Source organism: Falco naumanni, chromosome 1 (genome assembly GCF_017639655.2).
Source record: "Falco naumanni isolate bFalNau1 chromosome 1, bFalNau1.pat, whole genome shotgun sequence".
In the NCBI taxonomy this organism is placed as follows: Eukaryota; Metazoa; Chordata; class Aves; order Falconiformes; family Falconidae; genus Falco; species Falco naumanni.
This window is the reverse complement of record NC_054054.1, coordinates 31951671-31967697: the sequence shown is the minus strand read 5'-3', so window position 1 is coordinate 31967697 and position 16027 is coordinate 31951671. Positions and strand designations below refer to the sequence as shown.

Sequence of the window (16027 nt, the reverse complement as noted above, 5' to 3'; positions counted from 1 at the left end):
CAAGACTGTTTTCAGCACAACTGATGAGAGAAAAAATTAGAGGGCTGCTTCTCAAAAAAGATTATACAATAATGAATTGTACAGAGAACGTTATTTGGGCACTCAGCTATAAAACATGAAGAGTCTTCTGACAAATCTTTTTTTGTCAGAAGAATGTCATTTTGTTGCAGTATTCAAACACTGAAATGTCAGTTCAACAAAATTTGGCAAAATAGCTTCTCCAGATGATACATGGAGGGAAGGAGAGAATACAGTAAGAGAAAGCCTTGGCTTTTTCCCAGGTGTGGAAAATCAACTTTCCAACCCCAATCTGGCTGGTGAAAGCTCTCCAGAGGGCTCTCACCCTTTCCTGGGGAGTGCAGCCACTATGAACCTTCTCTGGGGGCTTTGTCACAGAGTTGTGCTTTGTTACCAGTGGAAAGGTTGTGGATTGTATTCACATGCATACAGAAATGAATTTTGAAACTAGATGCAGTTTAATGAAACAGAATTCCAATTTTCCAGTCACCCTTCCTGGCTATGCTTTGTCATTAGCTGAACTCATTGAAAAAGGAAGTAAAAAGTAGGATTCTCTAAAAAGAAAAAGACTCAAGGGAACATATTTGAAACAGGTATAAATGCCAAATTTCCATTGCCATAAAATGATTAAGAAGAAGTTAGTGGCTGAGAGGTTCTGTCCCCTTCATCATGGGCAATCAGAAGCTGGGAAATTTTCTTACACAGGTGCCAGAGAATTTAACTGCCTTTCTAAATAAGATACTAAGGCTGGAGCGTGCATTGTGCCACATGCACTGATTACAGCCATGGCACAAACAGGCAGTCAATAAAGAATGCAGAAGCAGAGGAGGCACATTTGCTCTGAGTTCTTTTCAATTAAACAATTGGGGATAGAGATTCACAGGTGTTAACATGATCTTTTATGGCGTGCTGACAGTCACTGTTAATCACTTGGACATTTTTAGAGATGTGGGCAAAGAAGGAAAGGAAGTTAACTCTCCTTCTTTTTACCTTTCCATTTAGCAAGTTCTTGTCATGATTCCTCTGCTCACTTGTTCTGAATCTTTTATGGTGTTAACTGTTCATTTGGTAGAACAAAGAAAAGGTGATTCTGTTATACTTAATTAAAACTGACTCCTAGTTTCTTCAGGACAACACAAGACCAAAAAAAAAAAACCAACCCAAACTTAAGAGGAGAGGGAGAACAGGACAGCAAAACAGCACAAGAGTCCTTTTCTCATTCTATTCCTTCCAAGCTTGCTGCTAAAGAAAAAAAAAAAAAAAAAAAAAAAAGTAGCAGAAAGCCTTATCAGCCACTCTGAGACCTGGCAAATTTACACTAGTTGTTGGGCTGTCAAAGGCAGCGCTCTTGGTATCTTGCTGGTTGCAGGATTGCAGCAGTGTTGCAAAGGAAACAGTTTAGGACAGACTAACTAAACAGATGGCAAGAATAGAGAAAGATTAACTGAACTGGAGAAGGAAAAGCAGATAGCAGGGAGAGGCTGGGAACAGGAACCTGAGCCTCGTATGCTGGATATCATTCAGAAGTTAACAGAAGCTAGTACAAATGGAGTTATCTTTTGGATCCTTCCCATCAACTGTCTGCCCACATCATCTCAGCATTAGGAGAATTAAGCTCCAACAATGCCATAAAGAACCCTCAGGTACCAGCAGACAGTGGGCATTTTGTGCCATGAATGTAAATCTCACTCCTTTTAGCCCTTTTGACATCAAATTATGGACACAAAAGGGCAATAAGGAAATAAGGATTATCCTTTTGTTGCTTGCCAAGTAAGCCAAATCACCTGCTCATCAGTTTTGGGCCATTCCTGTCATTTCTCAGATGTCATCTCACCCAGCACTTCATTCAGCAACCATTTTTCTCTGAACCTCTTAAGCCTTTTTGTTTATAATCTTTCCTGACTTTATAAACTCTTCTATATGACAGACAGAGGGAGACTTTTGTTGTTTTGGCATTGGTGTGTCCATGCAACTTATTTTGTTAGTTTTGGATTAGTGGTTTTGGTCCAGTAACTTAGCGACTATTAGTTTCCTTTAAAAATAAATAAACTACTATTTTACAAGGATATTTTTGTATTCTAAATAATCTGATATTGTCTGCTATCAGAAAGGGCCACCGAACACTGATACACCAGCAGTCCTAGGGCTTCAGGGACAGTGAATTGCCAGTTTCTAAAGGTGTATTCCTCTCACAAACATGCCTTGGCAAAATACCTTGAAAGCATCTGATGGAAATCTCTGTGGAAATGTCATTGTGCTATGTGCTGTCTCCTTAAAAATTCATAATTAACAGAAATAACTTAAGGATATATTCAGACAGTAGTCTCAACAGCGTCAGCTATAAGCTGCTAGCTATGCCCTAGGCAGCGTACCTAGTATTCACAAAAGTGATCATGCAGTAGCACGGGGTTCAGCCTGGGCAACTTGGAACCCTGGCTAACAGCCACGCAGTTGGGTCCTCAGCCTTCACGTTGGCCTTGCTCTCTGAAGGAAAGCTAGCACAGGCACACCAAGTCTTGCAGCAACCTCTTCTTGCTACTGTCCTGTACAAAGGGAGTAAGAAATGAGAACATTATGCAAAGAACACTGCATGGGCCGCTAAGCAAAAATTGTTCTACAGTTGGAAAAATGTCATCATCAGATTTCCTCTTTTTGCTTCTGTAAATTGCAGCACTAGGAGAAGGGGGGGGAGGGAGAAGGAGGGAAGTAGGCTTATGGCCAGATTTTTATTAGCCATTTAAATGGTAGTCCAAACATAGACTAGAAAGTTTTCTGTTAAGAGATTATTTTTTTCAAAGTTTTCTCAAATTCTTCAAAGTTCAATGCTGGTCTGTATTACACTGTTTGCCTCAGTAACACAATCAACTCTCAAATAGAAACAGTCACCCTCTGGTGCATATTACTTCTTCGTGGTGCAAGGGACTACCCTGTTACAAACGACATTTCACTCCAAAAGGCAGAAAACTAGTATTTTTCAAGCTGCATGTTTTTTAGTTTATCTGATGTTCCATGTAGCCGATGGAGAAGCTACCATAACAAATGGCCAAAAGAAAGATAAAATACAGAGATGGAAGGAAAAGCCAGTGGTCCTTTCATATTTAGTTTTACATGCTAGAACTTCAAGCATTCGAGTTCCTGTGATCCTAAGTCATGCCTGTGTTCTCCGAGATATGCTGGCATCCCTTCCAGCTCTGCTTCTGTGCATCGTTCTCCAGTTCAGTTACTCATATTAAATCACATTTCAAAAACCTGCTTTTTTCCTCTACTGAGTGCTACCATGTGTACCAGTAGTAAAATATACTTAGTATGGCTGCAATGCCATGAGGTGGGTCTCATGACCAGAATGTGAGCATCTGTGGCAGCAGCATGGTCTGGGCAGGTGGAGTGGGGTGAGGAGGTGCTGCAGGTTGCAGCAGGCACAGCCTTGTCCGCTAGTGCCAAAGCGGTCTGGGGAGCACCAAGCCTTTTACCTACGCATGTGGCTCACATCTGTAAAATTCTGAAAGAGGAACCAGTGGCTACCTTTTACAGAGCACCTGGTCATTTTATGCAGCTGCCTGGGACATCTATTTGGTAGTATTGAGAAGAAGAAAAAAAATCCTGTGTGCCTTCAATTTTCAGTCTCTAAAGAGTCTAAAAATAAGAACCAACCTTTAATACAGAAAGCCTTGCACCCAGGGGGAGAATGACTTAAAATAGGAGCTCAGTCTAACAGAGGAAGATGAGTGCTTTATGATCTTGTTACCTTATGCGATCAGAGTATGACATCCAAAAATTAAAGGAAAAGAGTAAGCCAGTTCTCTAAAGCCTAAAGCAGTTTTAGGCATAGTTACTTAGGAACAGAAACTTAACGTAAGAACCATTAATGAAAACTGGGAACTGTTCGAGGATCTGCTGCTGCTTTGTCCATGCACAGCATAAAGGAGAAGTAAATGGAAACAAGACCAAGTCACAAGTCAACACATACAGCTGATACATGGCAGTCAAAGAATGAATGGACTGTTTAGAGACAATTCTGTCTTGTGTTCACAGTGGAGCAGGAATACACATTCTCTTGGCTGGACAGCAAACAGTGTCACACTGTGCCATTAGCTACCTCCTGCACGACTGCATAAATGCCTTCAGCACGGCATGCCACTCACTGGAACTGCAGCCCAAGTCTGACACGTGCTGAGTGTATGGGAGGAAAGAACTGAAAACTGAATTTCAACAGGCCTGATTACCTCAAGGCATATTTAGTGCCCTGTCACTGCAAGATACCTAGCTACATATCTAACTAGCTAGATCACTTACCACCTTTCTGCTCTCTTTCACCAGTATAGGTGAAATGGGAGGAAAGCAAGGGAGAAAACCAGAAAAAAAACGAGAACCCAAAAACTGTTGCAGAAGGGAGATTATTTTGAAATGTTTTCTATGAAAATATTAACATTTTTCCCTGGCTCTACTGACTGCATGAAACAGACCTGCTATGTTCTGGTGCTTCCAACAGCATTCAGGTTGCAGCCAAGGGGAAGTTTTTGGTGGCTTTTTTCGCTTGTGTGTTTTTTGACAGGATTGTTCAGTCTTCATCTTTTTATTTCCATTAGAACTTCACACAGAGCAAACCTTAATATTTCCAAGCATCTCCTTAGTAACTTAACACTTAAAATAGAAAAATCTCAACACTGACTTCATTGCTTGCTCTCTGCCCTCCAAAATTCCCGATGATACAGAGGATTCTAAGAAAAGGAAGTGGGATGTGCAGGCATGGTCCAAGGGAGGGAGCAGCTCCATGAAGACCTCAATCCAGGAAAGAGGCTGAGCAAATGAAGGTCCAGCAGAGGAACTGTCTCTCAGCTGCATGCTGTTGTGAATACTTTTTCTCTGGTTGCAACAAAGCTCTAATAACAGTACTATTTAACTTCCACTTTTTGTGTTTTCTTTGGAGAGAAAAACAGCCAAAAGGAAATTCTTTTGCCTATGGCCAAGTAATGTTATTCAAATTCCTGTGTTAGCTGGGGGTTGCTAAAATCCCTTTGGAATCTCCCTTGTGCAGTGTTTCTGTACAAACACAGCATGGCACTATGTTAAATCACCACGGTTGCATGATCTCTGCAATCCATGACATAAGGAAAATAGATTGATCATATGGACTAAATCACAATGGGTAGGAAAGACTAACACAGAATGTAACTTTTCTAATTAGGAAATTTTGCTGTCTCAGGTACTCAAAAGGTGAAGTTAATTCATGTAAACATTTTACATCCAGGCAGACTTAAAAACGCATCAGCACAGAATATTTTAAAGTTGTGGCTTCCTACGGGAAATTCAGTAAATTTTATGGCAAAACACTGAAGCCAATAGGATTTTCCTCTGTAGAATCAGAGTAAAACAAAACAGCCCCCATCTCTTCCCTTGACTATTGACGACAGGCACCAGAGCTCTGCAAAGGAAAACAGAAAATGAGCCCTAATGAATTTTTAAGTGAGCTTGCCAAGTTACAAAACTGTCTTCATTTAAGTCTCTTCTAAGAATTTTTCCAAGGTATTCGCAGAAAATAAATTGCTTATGAAAACAGCAGTATAACTTCAGTGGAACCATTGACATACTCAGGAGCCCAAGTCAAAGCTTTTTCATGTGAGTGAGTCTCCATAGCCATTGACAGAACAGCACACGTTTTATCAGTTTGGGGTTAGTTTGGCAAACAGATGTGGGTACAGTTGCTTACTCTGCCCTCTGGAAGTCTTCAGTACTTTTAGGATGATCCATTCTTTTCCTTTGGGTACCTTTTCATGCAATGATGACCAAGCCAACTCTAAAACTTTTCATATCGAGATAATTTCTAAAGCCAAGTTTCAGATACTAAAAGATAGTCCCTGAATAAGCAATCCTGGTTTCTGGAAGCAGGACAATCTGATTAGCAAGGCACAGGTTGCTTTCCTGCAGGGCTGAGTAGCCAAGCAAGCATGGCTGTTGTTTTCCTAGTGCCTGCTTTGCTACTACATGATTACGTTGGGTAGATTGAAGTGTCCCTGCACTGGGCAGCCAAAGTTATAACCATTGGGTCTCAGTTATTTGGGTGTAAAACGACAGCAGTAATAGCCTCCTCCTGCCTTGCACACACATAAAGGGGAAAATGTTAGAAGACAAACAAGATGTGGGTGTTCTTGTAAAGAGTACTAGACCTGTCTAGTATCTCAGATCTCTCTGACAACTTTGTGAATTTTGAACCTGAGCAATGCCAGCTGGCAATGTGATTTCATGATTTTATCCACAGTCCTGCTTTTACCTTGTTTCCCTCCTATTAGTCACATCCATGTTTGGAGAATGCAGTAGTCCAGAGGCATGGTGAGAAGTGGGAGAGACTGTTATCACAGAGCTGATGCTGGGGCTCTGCAAGTTACAGAAGGGCTCAAATGCAGTGGAAAGCTGGCTGGGTCAGAGGCTTTCAAGCCACTTCCTTTTTCTGCTGCCACCACAGCAGGATGTGAGATGGGAGGCACCCTATATTAAGACCTATCCTGAAACTCAGATGATTCTCCCTTGACCACTTAAAAAGTTTCTATTGGTAGATCATACTGGCAATGCCACTCACAGTAGTCACACTAGATGGAAGGATGTCATTGAGTAGCTGCTCATTTAGAAGATTGGATACACACAATGACTGTTTTTGTGTATGAACAAAGAAATATGCTGTCCTGCAAGGTAAGGAGAAAAGAGCTTCCTGATGTCAAAAGTGCAGGCAAACCTCCTCTCTGTATCCTCTCTCCCTTTGCGTGGGTAAGATGTTTCACACATAATATATGTTCCACATGTTACTGACTCATTTTCCTTCTCTTACTAAGACACTTTTAAAGCAAAATTTCAGTCTTTAAAAGCAAGTCCCTGCCCTTTTATATTTAGCAAAAGTAAACAACTTCTCTAAAATCTGTCTAAATTACTCTGCAGGGGGTTTGTAGAGGTTATATCATGGATCTCACAGTCATAGTGAAAGAGGAATATGACCTGCTCCATATATGAACTGGGAAGTCTACTCTTTTATGTAGAGTTAGTGAATTTCAGATGAAAGATCTGAATAACTTCCTTTTTCCACTTCAAGCTAAAAATAACAGAACCCAGCTCAAAAAACAGAGGGATGGGGATAAAGTAGGAGACTGTCGGTCCTGTGGCTCAGGAGCTCAATGTGCTGCCAGAACGTCACATGCTGATACTGTAAACCAGACCCAACGGAAGTCTTGCAAGTGCTTATCATGCTATTCAAACATACTCTTAAACCTTTCTGCACTATTACTCTGCCTCTGTCCCAGTTTGTATTAGCTCTTGTAGCAATCATTTTCCAGAAAAGAGGACTTGATATAAGAATTGTTCATTGAATGATCTCTGCCTGGTGCTATAAAGAAGCAGAACTGTATTATTTTTATTAAACTTAGTTACATTTTGCCTGCCCTTCATGCCTAGTTTTGAGAGATCTCATATTGGAAGGTGAAGAGACTGTTTATAATCTGTATTTCTAGCTATATTCTCTCTGGGAGCCATATGGCTATGGTTTTGGGCTGCTAAACAGAGTCCAAATGTCTCTCTGGGTATATTTAAATTGTACAGCAGGTACATGCTGTAAAACACCTCAAGGTGGCTGTTTTCTAGTTGTTTGCTTCAAGCATGTGGCTGAAGTGTGTGTCTGCTCCCATCCACCCACAAGTCCCTCCCAGGAGCTGGTGGGGAGCCAGTAAGCATCTGAATCTCACCGAACTGCGAGCTAGCATTGGGTGTGTGGGTCAACATGCCTTTTGCACGGCTGGGGAATGAACGTCTCATTTTTGTGGGCCTTTGATAAGGATCTCAAAGATGACTGATAATCTCATTGATTATTCTCTGCCTCTTATCAGGAGGGTGGAGCTAAGTGGTGGAATTCTGTATGTAAGACACCAACCTGAGAAGACAAGCAATTGAGTTGGCTAAGAGTTTCTGTAGCTGCATTGCTTCAACAGCTTCTAGAATAGTGCAGTTCTTGTTTTTACCATTCAAGAATGATCTCAACATATTGGAGACAACTCAAAGAGGGTCCACAACACTGGTTAAAGGACTGGGGGACATACAAAGACTCAAAGGAGCTCAACCCATGTATTAGGTAGGTGCTAAAGTTAGGGAATAGTCTGCAAGTCGTGCTCATTGAACAAGAAACAATTGGATGATAAGGGGCTTTCCAATCCAATAGACAAAAGTACAAGACCTAGAGGATGTGATCTGAGGCTTCCCCTAAAAGCTCAGCAGGAAAGAAAGTCTTCTCCAACGGCTCCACTTTGGTCCAACTAGATGGTTGTGGAGGGAACTGTTCCTTCTGCTGAATCCAGTGCAGGCACTGCCTCCAGCAAGACAAGCTGTGGCCATGGCCCTGATTTGGCCTCAGTGGTGATGACACTACTGCATCAACTACACTGTGCATTAAAGAAGCCAAGCAAGATAATGACTATATAGCTGACAGGTCACCTGTGAATTGTCGAGGGATTCTTATGAAGTATGGATTGATTTTAGTATCACGGACTGGGCCTGGTAAAGCAGACTTTCTAACATGTATTAAGATTTAGAAGACAGGGGCAAGAGAAGTAAGAACTAAAAAGGGAAACAAATCTCATTTTGGCTCTTGGAGAAAGAAAATTTTTTTCCCACAGATGTCTGACAAATTCTGGAGCAATAAGGAAATAATTTCTGCTCTCATCACAATTCAGAAGCACCACTTCAGGTAAAAGAGAGTTAGAGAATTTCAGATCTCTAGGCAAACTTAAGAGTAAAATGCTAAAGAATTTTCTATTACATAGCACTTCAAACTGATAAGATATACTGCCATCAAAACTAGTATAGATCAAAACTCAGACAGCGGACTCACAATGACTGGAGAAAGTGCTGGACTTATAAAACTGGCTGAATTTTTTTTTTGTAAAATAAAAAGGGTTACTTGTAGAAAATTTTCTCGTCTTGAAATTATTACATTAAAAACTTACATTTAACTGAGTGTACACTGGAAAAGATTTCTAGAATAATGAAAGCACTTGCAGAGAATGGAAAAAGTTATCACAAAATCTTTAAAGGAACTCTAACAGCATCTCTACTGATGCATCACTTCACTCTGGTTGTCCTAATGTAGGGTAAAGCAGGCTTTAATAATAAATCATATTCTTCATATCAAAGGAAAACTAGGCAAAACCAAATGCAGAATATTTATTGCCATTGCATTTTCTCCATTGGTTTATGGAAGAGTAACATTTAACTGGTCAAATTCCAACCCCTAATTAAATCCCACCTGAAATCCACCTCTTGCCTAAACTAACTGACCTGTTCATACCTCAGTGCTATCTGTGTTCCTTTATTGAATAAACTGATACTGATGTGCAGCTGGAATGTTTGTTTGCTTGTAAAACACTTTTGAATTCTTTAAGGAAAAAGTTGCACAATGAAAATTATAAAAGCAGCTACACATACAGTGCAAAAATTCCTCAGATTTAGTTTGATGCAAATCTAGCTTATTAAAATAGTCACAAGTAACTATTCCATTGTATCATCATGATAGTGAGGAAAAAGATAACATATATGAAATTAATGTCATTTCATAGGTTATTATAAGTGCAATAGTTAACTTTAAATTCAAGACCCTTAAACTGTTATGGATTAACATCTTTAACATAAACTTAATCTTTATAATGTGATTCATAACCCATTTTCATAAGCAATGATTTCCAACACTAAAAAACTTGAAACAGCACACTTCTTTCTAAAAATAAACTTGATGCTTAAATGAAAGTGAAGACATTTAATAAAGGACAGTTAATTGGACAAGTTTTATATATATATCTATCTTCAAAAAGTATATATTACGTTGTACATCCTTAGTAGTGGGGGCTATTTTGTCTCCTTTGTATTGCCTTAAGAAATAATTAATTTGAATGGGAAAAATTAAGAAAATATCCTTGGTTCTGAGTAGGAGGGAGTAAAGAGACAATTCCCAGACATCACAGATAATTGTAATTTTTCATATATCCATATATAAAATCAAGGGCCAAAAGTAATGACCAGAGAGGATCACAAACAATGTACTTAGGCATTATTAGAGGAAAATTAGAAATAATGCAGAAAATCTAGAAGTGTTTAGTAAGTGATTTTGTTCTTTTCTACAGGAGGAGGAATGCAATACTACATTCACATAATCTGTTGATGAAATACTTTCCACTACAGCAGTTTTCAAGGCTTCTCTATCCAACATATAGAAGTGGGAGTTTTTGCTGCTCATTTATCCCACCTGTCTTGGACTCCTCTCTCAGGACAGACTAAACCACTTTCTCAAAAGTGCCTAAAGACAGATGAATTCCATCCTCTGGGTCAAGGAACATGAATTTGTGTTGTAAAGTGATGTCCCTCATCAGGCATAATAAAAAAACTGAAAAGGCAAGTCAGCCACAGGATGCAATCAGAGGAACAAAGGGACCTGAATGCAAAAAGAGACAAGTAATCTCAGAATGAATCAGGTGAGGGTAGTTCTTTTTTAAAATGGGAAAATATTAATGCTATTTGTCAAGAATATTGGTAAGATGTTATCTGGAAACTGTTCATTCATGTTTGAGAATTCAGACTTGTGCATGAGTAGAGCAGGCACCTGGACAAAATGGGGTAAATTGCTGTTGTAGAGCAGGCATGAAGGAGCTTGTCTTGTTTATCATAGCAAAAGAAAGGCTGGGATGCGATATGATTGCTTTCTGGAAATACATCAGAGGGCTGAGCACCACAAGAGGAGAAAGATATGTGAACCAACAGCATATACAGGAAATGGAAGATTGGTAGGTAGATAGATGTATAGATAGATAGATAGTCACATTCAAAGTGGCTCTTCCCTGTAGCAGTCATATCAGAGGCTCAAACAGTTGGAAGCTGAAATGAGAGACAGTCAGATCAAAATGAGATGAAAATTTTAGTTGTGATGGTAATTGTAGCAACTTATCACTTTGTAGTAGATTCTCTCTCATTGGAAACTTTGAAATGAAAATGGTACATTTTCTCTGAAATGTATCTTTTTGTTCATTCACAGTAATGCTCTTGAATCAGGAACTGGATCATGGAAATCACACGGCTCTTATTTTGTTTTGTGTCGATTGGACAATTACCATAAATGCCTAAAATCTTGTTGCTATCACTCTACTTACTTACTTATACAGCTCCTTTTAAATTGGAAGAAAAGTGCAAATGAGAGTCAAAGGAAATAAAAGTTGGGTCCTATTCTTTAGCACTTCTGAAAAACAAAAATCCATTGTTTTATATGTCTTTAATCTGTCTTCTTGAATGGTTTTATTTCATACATGGTGATAGCTCAGCAGAAGGCTGTTGTTAGCTCACAATAATAGATAGCCTCTAGGTTAACTTCTGGAAGTAACTCTGGAAACTAATTTTCAGGCAAAGCTCCAAGAAAAAGAGGCACATGTTGAGGAACTGACATAACTTTTTAACACCACGACCAGCATATTTCTTCAGGCAAACCCAGCCAAAAGAAGTTGCCAAAATCAATATTGATCTAGTTCTTCATCCAATCAACAAATGCCATTGTTTATAAGATATAACTTTTCTTGGTTAAAGTTCAAAGCTAAACGCCAAGGTTTTTCAAAACTATTAAAATGAGACGATGTAGGTTTCCAAAAATTCTGGCTTGCTCTCAGACTCAGTGGGTATTCTGAGCCATCAGAAATTATCCAAAGAACCTCCGCAGTTTTTATATAGAACCTAATGGTGAAATAACAGCAAAGAGAACGTGAGTGCATGCACACAGGCATGTGTGTGTAATATATGTACACAAAAAGGTACTTCACAAATCTTAAATAAAAAAAATGGCACTTCAGATTTTTCTGAACCACTGAAATTCAGTTTGAGACTAAGAAAAGAGAATTATGCAGTATGGTTAAATGAAATTTGCAGGATCTCCTGTATACTGACAAATGTCTGCTCTTCCAATCCAGCAAAATAAAAATTGTGTTGGGTTCAAAATTCCATGAGCTTGGGTTTTCTAATTGTAAATCCATTGAATCATTGCATAGGTGTGAGATTTATTTAAACTTTTACTTAAGATGTTTCTTTAACAGAACCTGTCAAATATTCCTGATTTTTCCACGGTAATAGTATGTCCAGAACTACACAAACTCAGAAGAGGACAAACAAAATATTCATCTGTTTTAGGAAGAGATTTTCACAATTCCAGGCAAGGATTATATTCCAGAATCTGGGCTTCATTTTGTGAGACATCCTATAGGAGCCTTTGATAACATGTAGGCAAGTAGGCCATATGGCAAAACCCCAAGCTTTCAACTAATCTTCAGCAACTTCAGTAAGTGGGATCTGCACTTTTCAAAGGTTTTCGGTAATAATCTGTGTTCTAAATAGCACTGTCAAGGTGTTCTTTAAATATTACTGCATACTGCTATCTAGATTTGGCAGGCCATTTAGGGAATGATAAAGCCTCTTGCTTAGATACTTAACGGTAAAATTTGGTTTATTTTCATAACTTTTACATTCCTGGAGCTATAGTCTAGACTGATTTTTAATAGGCTTATATGGTACTCTGAGGCTGCTGCTTTATTTTTTCTTAGATTTAGGATTTTTGGTTTCCTAGCTTGAGGGTGAAGTGATTGGAACTGATAATTTCTGGTGTTAATTCCTAAAATACCCTGTATGTGTCTATTTAATAAGAAATCTGGTTATTTATTGCGCTGAGTAGAGATAGTGCTGCCTTCTCACCTTTACCATTTCATTGGCCCAAGACAGTCTCTAAAGCATCACAGCAGTTTGTCTGTACCTCTGCACACCTAAAGTTTCTATCTTGTGACACAATAGACAGCAGTAGCTTAAATTCCCCCTTACTCAGTGGGTTACATGGTAACCCTGGATGCGACAGGGGACGGTGCCATTTTCTTACTGTCTTCTTAAAACTCAGAGGTATGCCTCTGATTGTGACAAAATGAATGCTAATTGTATTAGATTCACTTAGCTTTCTGAAGTACTGTCCCTAAAAAATAATGTGGTGCATTATATAGTCACCATGGTATCTAGTAATCAGACTATAAAATTAAAAACCTAGCATATTACAGAGGGGGCATTTGTCCAAAAATACAAAAAGGGTATTGCCTTCGTACTGAGAGGCCTTCAGGTCTTTTTCTATGCAGAAAAAAATAAGAATTTGTGCTGTTTACTGATGAACACTTGTAGAGGATAGATCTAGTTCTTCCAGAAATCGTGCATGATTGTGGTCTCAAGCTATGCCATGCTTTAACTTTTGGGTTTCATAGTTCTAGCATAGACTCTGTGGTAGGACATACATTTCATCCAGCTGTTGTCACAATTTAGAAAAAAAAACCCAACCCCAAAACATTTTCTCAAAGAAAACTCCTTGCCTGTGGGTGCTGGGTTATTATCAAACTTTTAAGTGTAACTTCAAAATGGGCATCCCACTGAGATGTTAGTAGGCAAAGAAATACCTACTTACCCCTAGTCTTCACTTACAGGTCAGTCATCTTTATTAGGAGTAACTTGTTCTGGGTTTAGGGCAAGCAAAGGTAAAGACCTCTTCCTCCACCCTGCCAGCAGAGCCAGCCCTCTGTCCAGCAACGTAGGTATTTCCCATCAACCTCATCCCAGAACTCTGCCCAATTCCACAAAACGAGGGGTAGGGTATAGCACCAGAAAAAGCTCCCAGCAGCACTTCGGATACACCACCTCCAAGTATTCCGTGGGGAACGGACAGATGGGAATGCAAGCTCCTACTTTGAACTGGTCAGAAGGGGCATTTCACAGGAGAGGGCTCTTATGGCCAAGGTGGTTGATAGTGGACAATCCAGTTTTCTGCTGTGGTTAAGTATGCTGCCTTGCAGACTGAATGGTTTGCATTGTGGTGGCCTCATCTGAAAGTTTCACACCCATGAAAGTGGTGAGGAGATGCTGCTGTCGTTTTTCAGCCCTTACAATTGTAAGGTGCTATAAGCCTGTTGGGCCTGTGGGACCTGGGAAGCAGCGGTGGACTGGGTACATACCAGAGTGTGGCTACACTCACCAGGCGAGGAGTTTTACATTTATCTGCTTATAATCTATTATGAGTTTTGTCTACATGTTTTTATTTGATTCAAGGTTTTTTAAAGGGTTCCTACATTAACTGCTTCATTGTGACGAATTTCACTGTGATTTATAAGACTGCACTGGGTTCATTTGTTCGGCACTTTAGGATCAACTGTGTCTGTACAGGAAAACCAGAAAACCCTACCCTCCTCAGCCTTTGCTTTTTTAAAAATCTTTCTGGATCTTGCTTAGAAGTAGGTGTACTGTTCACATTTTTTCTCCTCTCAGATACAGAAGGCCATTCTGGACTGGACATCCAATGACATATTTTGTTTTCAGGAAGATGTTTAAAAATATTTGAAATCTACTGCCAGTAAATATTCATAATATTCCCTGCAGAAAAGCTTGTTCCCAGAAGTTGCCACAGGTGACATGGAAGTTCAGGAATGATAAATGTTTCTTTTTGCTGACAATTTCACATTTTCTTCTTGCTGCTGACATTTAGAAAAAGTTTTCTGCTGACATTAGAAAAAAAATATTATTTTCTCTGTCCAGACGTTCCTGGCCAAAGTATTACTTTTGTGCTTGCTTTAACATTCTTTAGTTCCCAGTCGTCCCAAACAAATTCTTTTTTATTGATCTAATGATAACTAGGTTCAAAATCTCCCTGATTATTCTTTCACTTTATGCCTTATATCTGTAGCTGTAGTAGGAAGCTCAGCTGCTTCATTTTAATACTTTTAGTAATCTTCCTTTCTGTCTGCCTAGCCACACAATAACTTTCACTTAACTTTAGGTTAGTTAATGGCAGGTGGCTACATAAATTCATATGGAGTTTTTTCCCATCTCTTCTGCAATCTGAATTAGTGATACTTTCTTTCACACACAATTCTCAAAAGTGCACCTACCCCATCTCTTTGGTGCCTTTATGTGTTGTTTTACAGCAATTGGTTGTGATTTCTTCACTACTCTTACATTATCAGGCATCTCTGTTTCCCTGATCACATCTAGCATTGTCCATCCTCTTGAGTTCTGGGCTTGGCTTTTCTCTTAACATTATACAGAATGTTCTTCAATTCTGTACAAAGTCAACTCAGGCCAAAACTTAAGGTTGCAATGGCCACAAATGAATGTATTTTGAAATAGCCTTACTTTCTAGAACTAACATCAGTACAAGCCTTATTGGTTACAGATTTGCACAGATTTTTAATTGCTGCTAATTCAAAACTTTTGAATTTACTTTTATAACACTTAGACAATTAAAAGCAGGCTGGACAACAATGAACAAATCTGGGTCTTGTTATGACACAATTGTTGTTACAACATTTCTGGCTGTTTATATTTTGAAGTGAGAAAACTGAAAGTTATTCTGAACAAAACCAATGACTGTGAATGCTAAACTTTTAAACTCAATTTCACTGCCTTTGGTTTTTCTACCATGGAAAAAAACATTCCTAAAGAAACCATGACAAAAAAAATCAGCTCTTGAGCGTCATTATCTGGCTGCCAATCAATAAGCAAGCAAGAAGGGCACAAGTCTGCAATAACACAGGAAAAGGAAAACAAAACATGCAGGCCAAATCCTAGCAGATCTGAAAAGTTCAACCACTTTTACCTCAAAAGCCAAAACAGTGGGGGAGAGGCAATGAAAACGTTCTGCAGAAAAGCCTACTGCACCTCTGTAAGTTGGAAAGATTTGTTCCATCTATTGCTGCCAAGGGAGAAGGAAGAGAGGACACTGAAAGTTTTGCAGGAAACACACGCTTGTGCAGGGCTTTTGATATGCTGCTTCTTGTTTATCACTTAAAATGATAGGAACTTGCACACAGCTGTTCCTGACAAGCAGATCTCTTATGGTGGTAATACAGACTAAGAGAAATATCTTGGTTTGGGTTCGTAACTTCATTCCCTAAAGAAAAGCCACAGCATGGACACCTGCTTGTTGCTTTTT

At 39.2% G+C, this 16027-nt stretch overlaps 1 protein-coding gene across 6 annotated transcripts in view; it reads left to right on the top strand.

Annotated features, from left to right (window-relative positions):
- The window catches only part of RBPJ (recombination signal binding protein for immunoglobulin kappa J region), a 153763-nt gene that overhangs the window by 49466 nt on the left and 88270 nt on the right, over positions 1-16027 (top strand). Inside the window, exons 1-2 of one of the 6 annotated variants that reach the window (XM_040588000.1) lie at positions 7884-8125; positions 10167-10514. The exons of 4 other annotated variants lie outside the window; for them this stretch is intronic. The gene's annotated coding sequence lies outside the window, so the exon portion shown is untranslated. Of the gene's footprint in view, positions 1-7883; positions 8126-10166; positions 10515-16027 lie in introns of those variants that run through there. One more of the 6 variants, XM_040587983.1, reaches the window with a different exon arrangement.